This window comes from Trachypithecus francoisi, unplaced genomic scaffold (assembly GCF_009764315.1).
Source record: "Trachypithecus francoisi isolate TF-2019V2 unplaced genomic scaffold, Tfra_2.0 Lachesis_group16, whole genome shotgun sequence".
NCBI classification, from domain to species: Eukaryota; Metazoa; Chordata; class Mammalia; order Primates; family Cercopithecidae; genus Trachypithecus; species Trachypithecus francoisi.
Window position 1 is genome coordinate 78,944,345 of NW_022681461.1, and position 10,688 is coordinate 78,955,032.

At 42.2% G+C, this 10,688-nt stretch overlaps 1 long non-coding RNA gene across 2 annotated transcripts; it reads left to right on the plus strand.

Annotated features, from left to right (window-relative positions):
- Positions 1-1,626: 1,626 nt before the first annotated feature.
- On the plus strand, positions 1,627-9,831 carry LOC117099394. Of its 2 annotated transcripts, none has more exons than XR_004443797.1 (3): positions 1,627-1,843; positions 7,570-8,294; positions 9,570-9,831. It is a non-coding gene; the product is annotated as an uncharacterized LOC117099394 (long non-coding RNA). The 2 variants fall into 2 exon arrangements; XR_004443798.1 differs by having other exon boundaries at positions 7,570-8,176.
- Positions 9,832-10,688: the final 857 nt, after the last annotated feature.

The window sequence follows — 10,688 nt, forward strand, 5'->3', positions numbered from 1 at the left end:
AGGTTTCTGAATGCCTTTGCTATTGAAAAGGGGGAGTGATCACCCAGATGGATTGACTGGGACATAGTCAAGTGTTCCGACAAGTCTGCCCCCCGTGGTTTCCCATCCTGATGTTATGAACTGACTTGTTGTAGTCTGATCATGTACAAGTCTTTGGTTCCTTTTGATAGAAAATAATAATTGGAAAGTGTTGGTGTCTTTTAGCCAAAGACTGTTAAGGGCATAGTTGAACAAATATAGGTTTCTTGTTGTGGTGGGCAGATAGCCCTGAAGATTCCTGCTCCCTGGTGAACATGCCTTGCATAATTTTCTCACCTTGAGTCTAAATTGAATCTCAGTGGGACCTGTGAATACATGGAATATCACTCCCATGGTTACGTTACTACAGTCAAAAGTAGATTATATAGAGTGGGTCTGACCTAATCAGGTGAGCTCCTAAAAGAAGATGAAATATCAGAGAGATCATCTTGGCAGCTTGGAAGAAAACAAATAGCAAGTTGTTAATTGCCTATGGAGCGGGCTTATGGGGCTAAGATATGAGGGTGGCCTGTAGGAGCAGAAAGCAACCTCTGGCAAACAGCCAGTGAGAAGATAGGACCTCAGTTCTTGTATTAGTCCATTCACACACTGCTAATAAAGACATACCCAAGACTGGGCAATTTATAAAGGAAAGAGATTTAATTGACTCACAGTTCAGCATGGCTAGGGAGGCCTCAGGAAACTTACAATCATGGTGGAAGGGGAAGCAAACATGTCCTTCTTCACATGGAGGCAGCAAGGAGAAGAATGAGAACCAAGTGAAAGGGGAAGTCCCTTATAAAACCGTCACCCCCATGATTCAGTTACCTCCACCAGGTCCCTCCCACAACATGTGGGGATTATGGGAACTGCAATTCAGGATAAGATTTGGGTGGGGACACAGCCAAACTTCATCAGTCCTATACCCACAGGGAACTGAATTCTGCCAACAACCTGAATTAGCTTGGAAGAGAACCCCAAGCTGCAGATGAGAACATAGCCCCAGATGACATTTTGATTTTAGCCTTGTAAGAGTCTGAGGAGAGGACCCAGCTACCCAAACCCAGCCTTTTGCCCCATGGAAAATGTGAAATAATAAATATGCACTGTTTTTAAGCATTTAAATTTCTAATAATTTGTTATGTACTAATATATAACAGAACACTAATATGAATAGGTAATTGTACAAGAGAGACAAAACAAAATGGAGAACCTTGGTCTATCTCAGCAAGGGAGTTATGGAAGGGGCTTTTCACAGAATGTAGGCTTGTGTTAGGTGATTCAGGGAAGAGTTCAAGGGAATATGATTTTGCTCTGGTTTGGGTGCTATCAGAAGCAAGGCTATTCTGTGATTGCATAGTTCCTAGATAAGTTTTATTTAGGAGGTGGGAGGAACAGAGTAGAGCCAAATCTATAGCAGGTAAAGAAGCACCAGTCACTCTAGTAGCTGGTAGAAGGTGTTTGACCATTTTCATGGTTTGGCTGGTGGTTTTGTCCTTGTGCTGGGACATGATTCAGGAGTGGTCGTGTTTTACGTCTTGTTCTGTAACAATGAAAGAGGCTTTGCTTATGTTCTAGAAGAGAACACCATGGGTTTGCTATTAGAGCCAGGCCAGCTCTATGCTGACAGCCATCAGGGGCTGCTCTAGTGTGGGGTGGGTGAGAGTCACATGCTTTTACATCCTTACTAACATGTTTTAATTAAACCAAGTCTCAGAGACAATTCTGCCAGGTGTACAAACATTTACTAACTAAATGCTTGTTAGCAAGTCATCATGAAAGGATTCTCATGACCTGTTCCATACCTGAGAAAGTCTGCTCCCAGGTACTCAACTTAGCACTTTGCATCAAAGGTTCATTTGTGGTTAATATTGTTTGGATCTGTATCCCTGCCCAAATCGCATGTCGAAATGTAATGCCCACTGTTGGAGGTGGGACCTGGTGGGATGTGACTGGATCATGGGAACGTTTTCCCTTGAATGGTTTATCACCATCCCCCTTGGTACTGTCTTTGTGATAGTGAGTAAGTTCTCATGAGATCTGGTCATTTAAAAGTGTGTAGTACTGCCCCCCACTCTCTCTTGCTCCTGCTTCTACCATGTAAGACGTGCCTGCTCCCACTTCACTTTCAGCCATAATTGTGTTTCCTGAGGCTTCCAGAAGCCAAGTAGATGCCAGCATCATGGTTCCTGTACAGCCTGCAGAACAGTGAGTCAATTAAACCTTCTCTTTTTAAATTACCCAGTCTCAGGTATGTATGTGTATATGTATGTATTGATTTATTTAGAGACAGAGTCTCCCTCTGTCACCCAGGCTATAGTGCAGTGGTATGATCTCAGCTCACTGCAACCTCTGCCTCCTGGGTTCAAGCAATCCTCATGCCTCAGTCTCCTGAGTAGCTGGGACCATAGGCATGTGCCACCATGCCCAGCTAATTGTTGGTCTTTTTAGTAGAGACGGGGTTTCACTATGTTGGCCAGGCTGGTCTTGAACACCTGGCCTCAAGTGATCCACCCACCTTGGCTTCCCAAAGTGTTGGGATTACAGGCATGAGCCACTATGCTTGGAAAGGTATTTCCTTATAGCAATGTGAAAATGGACTAATACAGTTGTGAAGGCCAAAGTTCCTGTCACCCTGAGAGATGGCATTAGGCAACCAACACCTTTGAGAATTCACAGCTGAACATGGAACCACTTAGAGATTTCACTTAGGGCAATATATCTCTAATAAAGTTCCAGTGTAATATTTCTAAAATAATATCCCTAATATTAAAGAATATGGGCCTCACTGAATTTCCATACCCTATTTATGCAAAGGTAGAAAGTGTCTCTAAAATATTGTTAGCCAATACATATATATCATCTAACTGCAATTTCACCAGTGGACAACCTATTCATTATATTCATCATGCAATTTAATAAAAACCCATGTTTAATGTCCAGTATGCTAATTTGCAAAGCATTTGTTTTTTGATTGAGATAGGATAGTAGAAGAATGTATAGTAGTTTTCTCTTGAAGAATGAGTGTCTAGATTAGAATTCACCTGACCACCCCAAAACTTTGCACACTTAAATGTACTATAGTTTCTGAGCTAGAACTTGATCCAGTGGGCCTCATTCTTGATCTTTATTGGAGTCACTAGAAGAACTTTTAAAACCATTGATGCACCTGCAAACCAAGTACACTGAAATCTCTGAAGGTGGAACCCAGGCATTGGTATTTTTTTTAAAGCTTCCCAGATGACTTCAGCATACAGCCCAGGTCAAGAACCACCAGCTTAGTCCTATAACATAGTAACACCATATAGTCTGTGCTGAGGTGGTCTAAAGAAAATTATGGTTATCTTAGCACATGACAGTCCATTAGAATTACCAGGGGAACATTAAAAAAAGATGCTTAGACCAATCCCAGACCAATTAAATCAGAATCTACACCTGAGCACTTGTATCTTAAACATTTCCAAGTGATTCTGATACACAACCAGGATGAAGGACCATTGTGATAGGTGATGCATGGATAGTTGCAGGTGGCTGGGATGTAAGAGTGTAGGAAGGAGAAGCTCCCGTGGCCCTTCCACCTGTGTGGAGTGAGGTGCTTCTTCCCCTTGAGGGTTAGCAAGGGCTGGTTCAGCTCGCTGGAGATTCTCAGGCCCCGGCCACCAGGGGTACCTGGCAATCTCCTAATGCTGACTCTCTTTCTTTCCCTGAACCTCCCAATCCCAGTTCACATCTCCTCATCTCAGACCTCCTTTAAAGTCATGAACCTTGGTCTGCTCCTTTCACCCACATCTCAGCCTGCAGAAGTCCTCAGTGGGTCTCCTTGTGGGATGATGTGATGGTTAATTTCATGTGTCAACTTGACTGGGCTAAGGGATGGCCAGATAGCTGGGAAAAGGTTATTTTTGAGTGTGTCTGTGAGGGTCTTTCCAGAGGAGATTAGCATTTGAACACATAGACCAAAGAAAGAAGATCGTCTTCATTAATATGGGTGGGAATCATCTAGTTCCTTGAAGGCACAAATATAACAAAAAAGCAGAGTAAGGGCAATTTCTCCCTCTCTCTTCTTGAGCTAGGACATCTGTCTTCTCCTGCCCTCAACATTGGAGTGCCTGGTTCTCAGACCTTTGAACTCCCAGCCACATGTAACAACAAAAATAATAAATAAACAAAAGGCCCCAATACAGTAAAACAACAAAAATACACAAAGACCATTGCTTTCTCTTCTAAAACCACTAAAGTGTGGAACCTCTGTTCTTGGGGTTGTCCAACCTGGAAGGATAATTTTGAGACAAAAATTCCACAAGATTCTGAACATCAGCTGAAAACTCTTCCAGCATCCATGGCATTTTGGCTGGTCTGGGCATGGGCATTGTGGGACATTTAGCCTCTACCCAGCCACTGAATTCTGCTATCCATCCTTCTCCCACCCCTCTAGTCATCGTGGTAACCCCCAAGTTACAACTCCCCCATTTCCAAACCTTTCTAATCCTCTGATAAATGTAGGGGTGATGGGATCAAACACAGTTTCACACCTTAAGTGTTACTCCAAAATTGTTTGGCTGCTGGTTTTTGATACCAGAATTTTCAAAATCTTCTGTTGATGCAAGGCAGAATGTTTTTCTGAATAGCTCATATTTCACCAATGAAACATTATTTCTAATATCCCTTATGCTAATTAACAAGCTCAATATGCAGCTTCACATAATGGTATTTAAAGCAAGCACTTGTCTGAGTGCCTGTGGCAGGCGCTGGAGTTGGAGTAGGGGCTCCTGATTAGGGTCTTTCAAATGCTAACCAGCCACCTCTAGAATGTGGATTCCTGATTAGGGTACTTCACATATTAATCAACTCTTTCTAGGGTATAGATTACTTTTAATTTACACCTCCTATATCTCACTATCTATGCTAAAGTATGTTCATGTAAATTACAGATAAGGTATGTACCTCTGAAGAGATATCTCTTACATGGTGGGTATGGAAATGGAAATTAGCACCCATTTTGAGACTGATCCAGCAGTACGTGTAACAAAGCCCTAGAAAGCGCATTGTCTTTGACCTAGAAATCCAGTGGCTAGCTGTCCTGGTTTGCCAAAACTGGTGGAGTTTTCCAAGACATGGGACTTTCAGTACTAAAACCAGGATAGTTCATGCAAACTGAGATAATCGGTCACTCTACCAGTGACTCTGTCTCTAAAAATCTATCCTAAGTTAGGGCTGGGAAAGGTTACTTACAGGTGATACTTATGAAAGTGCAAATTTGAATGCAATTTATAGAATTAGCAATGAGGATGTTCTTACACTGCTATACAGAAATACCTGAGATGGGGTAATTTGTAAATAAAAGAGGTTTAATTGGCTCACAGCTCTGCAGGCCGTACAGGAAGCATGATGCTGGCATCTACTTGGCATCTAGGGAGGCCTTAGGAAGCTTACAATCATGGCAGAAGACGAAGAAGGAGCCAGCACTTCACATGGCTGGGACAGGAGGAAGAGAAAGCAGAGCAAAGTGCAACATACGTTTAAACAACCAGATCTCACAACAACTCATTATCATGAGGACAGCACCAAGGAGATGGTGCTAAACGATTAATGAGAAACCACCCCCATGGTCCAATTACCTTCCACCAGGCTCCACCTCCAACATTGGGGATTACAATTCAATATGAGATTTGGGTAGGGACACAGATGCAAGCCCTATCAAGGGAATTTGTTGAATACATTTTGTTGTATCCAGCCAATGGAGTATTATAGTCCTGAAAAACTATTAGTCTGCTTAGGCTCACATAATAAAGTACCATAGACTGGGTGGCTTAAACAACAGAGATTTATCTTCTCTTAGTTCTGGAGGCTGGAAGTCCCAGATCAAGGTGTGGCAAGGTTGACATCTAGTGAGAGCTCTATTCCTGGGTGGCAGATGGCTATCTTCTTGCTATACCCTCATATGGCAGAAAAAGTGAACGAGCTGTCTGATGTCTCTTCTTATAAAGACATGAATTCTTTGGAATCAGAGCCCTACCCTTATGAACTCATTTAATCTTAATCACTTCCTTTCTCCAAATACAGTCACAATGTGGGTTAGAGATTCAACATATGAAATTTGTGGGGGCTGCAATTCAGTTCATAGCATCCTCAAAGGCAATTTATAAAAAGGAAAGATATTCACAGTGTATTGTTAATGGAAGCCACAAAACAGTGTGTATAGTATGATTCATATTTTGTCTAAAAAAGCAAATAATATGTGTTCATAGGAAGACTGAAACGCTACACAAAATATTAACAAAGGAAATTAAGGTAATTTTAAGTTTCTTTACACTTTCTGTAGCTTTCTGTATTCTTTTTTGTATTCCAAAATTTACAAAACCTTAACATACAATAATTTTTAGACAGGAAAATTGCATTTTAAAAATATAGTGTCTGGTTAGATCACTGCCCTACCAGGGTATGATACCTATAAGGAGAAAAATGGGTTCTAGATTTTTGGTAAGTGAGAAAGAACAAATGAAGAGAGAGTCTATAGAATTTGTGTAAACCTGAGTTGAATATTCGCTTTATAATTTGGCAAATTGAGCCTTACTCTTTATGAGGTTAGTGGTTAAACATGTAGTATCTAGAAATGACAGTCATGGTTTGAATCCTAACCCTGCTGCTTGCTGGCTGGCTGTCTTTGGGCAAGTTTCTCTGTCTCAGTTGTCTGCAAGATAGGAAGAACAGGAATGCCTATCCCACTGGTTTGTTGTAAGGTTAGGGCGAGTTATTGTGGAAAAGACCTTAGAACAGTGACTAGCACGTAAAAAGGTACTCAATAAATTAGCAGTTGTTGATCTTGTTATTATTATCTTTCTTCTAAGAGTGCTTGGCTTTTTGCATTATGGCTTTGAACAACATGCCCCCTGATCTCTGGGAGCAACTTCTTAATTATTTTTAGGGTTGCTAAATTTAGCAGATGAAAATACAAGACACCCAACTAAATCAGTATGTCCCAAATGCTGCTGAAGGCATACTTATACTAACACATTATTCATTATTTATCTGAAATTCAAATTTAATGGGGTGTCCTGTATTTTAGCTGGCAATCTCTATTATTATAGATATGACAACATTGAAAAGGAACCCAACAATGAACCTTTCTTAATCAGCTCCATCTAAGCCAAGCCTGCTCCTGCTGTACTTCTGGTACGGGTGTTACCTTTATAGTAAGACATATGTTAAATAAACTCTAGGTAGATCCTAGCTTGGCACCTGGCATGTGATGTTTGTACAAAAATCAGGCAAGAGAGCCTGTCCTTTACTAGCCATGTGACTTTGGGAAAAATTGTGTGTTCTCTTTAAGCTTCAATGTCCTTGTTTACAAAATGGGACTAATAATAAGACCAGCTTTGTTGTGAGAATTGAATAAAATGAGCTAATACATTTAGTAGGGCATAATGTAAAATGTTTGGCATATGGATTAGGTATTCAGCTAATAATGGCTATCATCACTACTAATTCAAAAACAAACAATACATGAATAAAATAGAAGTTAGAGTCTTTACCTTTTTGTCATTTTCACAGAGTTCGTAAGGCACAAAATGAGTAGGCCACTACGCCTTCCCTCAAGAAGTTCACAGTGGCATGTACCAGACTGCAAAAAGACATTGTTCTATTAGATTCTTTCTACTGATGCCGGAGAATCCAATCTGCAAGACAGAAGACCTTAGAAATGTTCAGCAAAGCATATGGAGAATCCTTGAGCCAAAGTCACCCATCCAAGGAGCTCATGTCTCTCTGCCATGCATCGTCACTGGCTGGAATCAGTCTGTGAGAAGCATGGCTGTGGTGGGGTAAATGTGAGCATGGATTTCAGATTGCCGTAGCGGGACTGCTGTCAACCCCAGTCCTTGCAGTGTAGAAGTGAGACGTGCATTCTCATGGCTGCCACAGCCCTATATCCTCATGACTTTTCTTACCTGGAGAAATGGTAAAAAACAGGGAAATGGCCTCCACTTCCCACATTCAGAGCTGGCATGAGTGCATTCAATTTGCATGGCAAACTCTAGCTCAAAGTGAGCCAAGAAACTGTAATTCCCTTTTCCAGCTCCCACTAACACCCACCCTCCCGCCCGTGCCCCATAACACACACACGATGGGAAGGCGCACGAGAAGTGGAAATGAATACTGGGTGAGTCGGGTGCTGCTTGATCTCAAAGTATCATAAAGGGGAAACTGTTGTGGCTGTCTGGTGAGCTGGGGCCAATAATTGATTTCTGAGAGAACCAACATCACCCCCAGGATCAAAAGTGAGTTATCTAACCCCTGTTCTCTGGGACTCAGCCTTATCCTTCTCGCCTCTAGGCTTTGTGTTCGAGACCCAGCCTTGATTCTTCTCGTTCTCTGGCTTTCACCCTCTTTCTCCCTAGGGGCCAGTCTCCTTCTTGACCTCATTCTAGGGTTTGTGACTTGGCTGTTGGTTGTCAGACTTCTTAGGGCTGCCAGCCTGAGTTACTAAGCATTGCTTCTCCTGGATCCATGTGTTTGTGCCCTACTGGCAAACAATTTTCCTCTGCTCTTTGAAGTCTGCTGTTTCCTATCAGACTGCACTTTTTCTTATCACCTGGAGCTTGTCTGCTCTGGCCTCCCCTGACATCCTTTGTGAGCCCGATTCAATTTGTCACCCCCATGGTTTTTCCAATCTTGCTATGGTTAAGAGCTACAAAAGGGGGTGGGGGAAAGTCTTCATAGACCAAACCCAGGCTGTGGGAATTTCAAGCCATGAAGCATGAGCCCAGCTGGAGCCAGAGTACTCCCGGGTACTGGGAGCAATAATAGCGTCTCAGCTCCAGGTTCACACTGTCAGCCAATCACTTTGCATATTAAACTGCTACTGAACTCTTAAGGACCAGCAGACACACCATTTGTTAAAATCACAATGCATCCCTTCTGCTGCCAAAGATGGAACTGTAATTTTCCCCTGCTCTCAAAATAAATACTTTGATGGTTCTGAAAAATTTTAGCAATTAGCTTGTACCATCACCTCTAATTAGCCACTGGCAAACACAATTGAGATAATAAAGCTTACCGAGGGAGAAGCATGAATAAGCACCAGATTCTAAATCTACTGGGGAAGTGACCCTGATGAATCATTTAATAGTCACTGTAATGTAATTTTGCAGGTTTGTTGTACACACACCACAGAGAACATATTAAGTGGGTCTGAGCCATAAGAGAGTCTTAATGACTAATTTGCCATATGCTCCCGAAAAATCTCATTTTTTTTTGAGAAACAATACACATCTACTCTTTTTCTTATTAATAAAAACACCAAGAAAATAAAACCATAAAACCACTTTTCTTTCCATCCTACTAATGACTCCCTCTAACTTGTGTAGACATCCAGGGATTGGTCTTTTTTAAAAAATTATATCTAAATTCCCACAGAAACTAGTAGAACACAGCAATTTACTCTCCTATGATGTGTTTGACTTCAATTGTTGGCAATTGCTTTTTAATAATTTTTTTGGCTGTTCCACAGTGACATCGTGGGGAAGATAATTATTATTCTTTTTTATTTACAGAAAAAACACTACTTTGGGGTTAAGTGGCACGCCTGAGATCCTAGCACGAGGGAGTCTAGATGACAACCCAGGCTGCAGATTCCCAGTATGTCTCACGTGGAAAAAGCAAAACTAAAACCCACCACTCCGAATGGCAAAAAGCGACCACAAGTAGAGAGTCCTGTATCAGAGTAAGACCTTCACGTCTGTGAAACTCAGTTTCCGGGTTTGTGAAACGGGCTTGACATGGGATACTGTTGCAAGAATTCAATAAAACTGTGGATATAGAAGGGCTTTTGGGGTTGCACATACCTAAGGGATTTTAGTGTCAGTGGAGGGCATGGTTAGCTTTTCCTTGTCCTCTTCTTCTACAAGACGGATGTCTGGCCTCTCTCTGGCAGGTTGTCTTGGGGGATTGGGTCCTCCTCCAAGTGGGTCATTGCCTGTGGGTGTCTGTTGCTGGAGACATAGCTGGTCCCAGTGAGGATCCAGCTGCCCTTCTCCATGTGGCTCAGATATCACAGTATAGCAAAGGCATATTAGCTCCCACTGAAAGTTCAAGCAGGTCTTTACTACAGGGGCTCTGACAGTTCTTCAAAATCTTACAGAGCAAGGGGCAGAGCTAGGTGGGTTTGGGGAACAGGTCTCAGCCTAGGTTATATTGCTCCTTCCTATCACAAAAGGGTCAAGGCCTTGCTGCTTGTGGCGGGGGTGGTGAACATGAGGGTGTGCTCACATAAGGCTGTTCAAGTCTGGTGGACCTCTACATCCACTCCCTCCCTCCCTCCACTTCTAGTAACTCACTTTAACTCACTACCTGCTGTTCCCCTTGTTTCCTTCCTTGTGTCACCCCTGCTTTTTATCAGTCCCTTCTCCATTTCTTTTACTGTCTGGCAAATTTTGCATGGTCCTAACAATTTTAGCAAGTACTTTATACCATCACCTCTAATTGGCCACCGGCAAACACAGTTGAGGTCATGAATGTCGATGGTGAGAGTCTCTCCTGGCCTATACTTTGTCTTTATTCAAATCAGAAAAAGGAACCCCCTTTGAATGGGCACACTGCATGGGAAGTGAGCAGCATCTTTGTGGGAAGAAAAAATCCCAGTGGATGCAGTGCTGACCAGCCATATGGTTTGA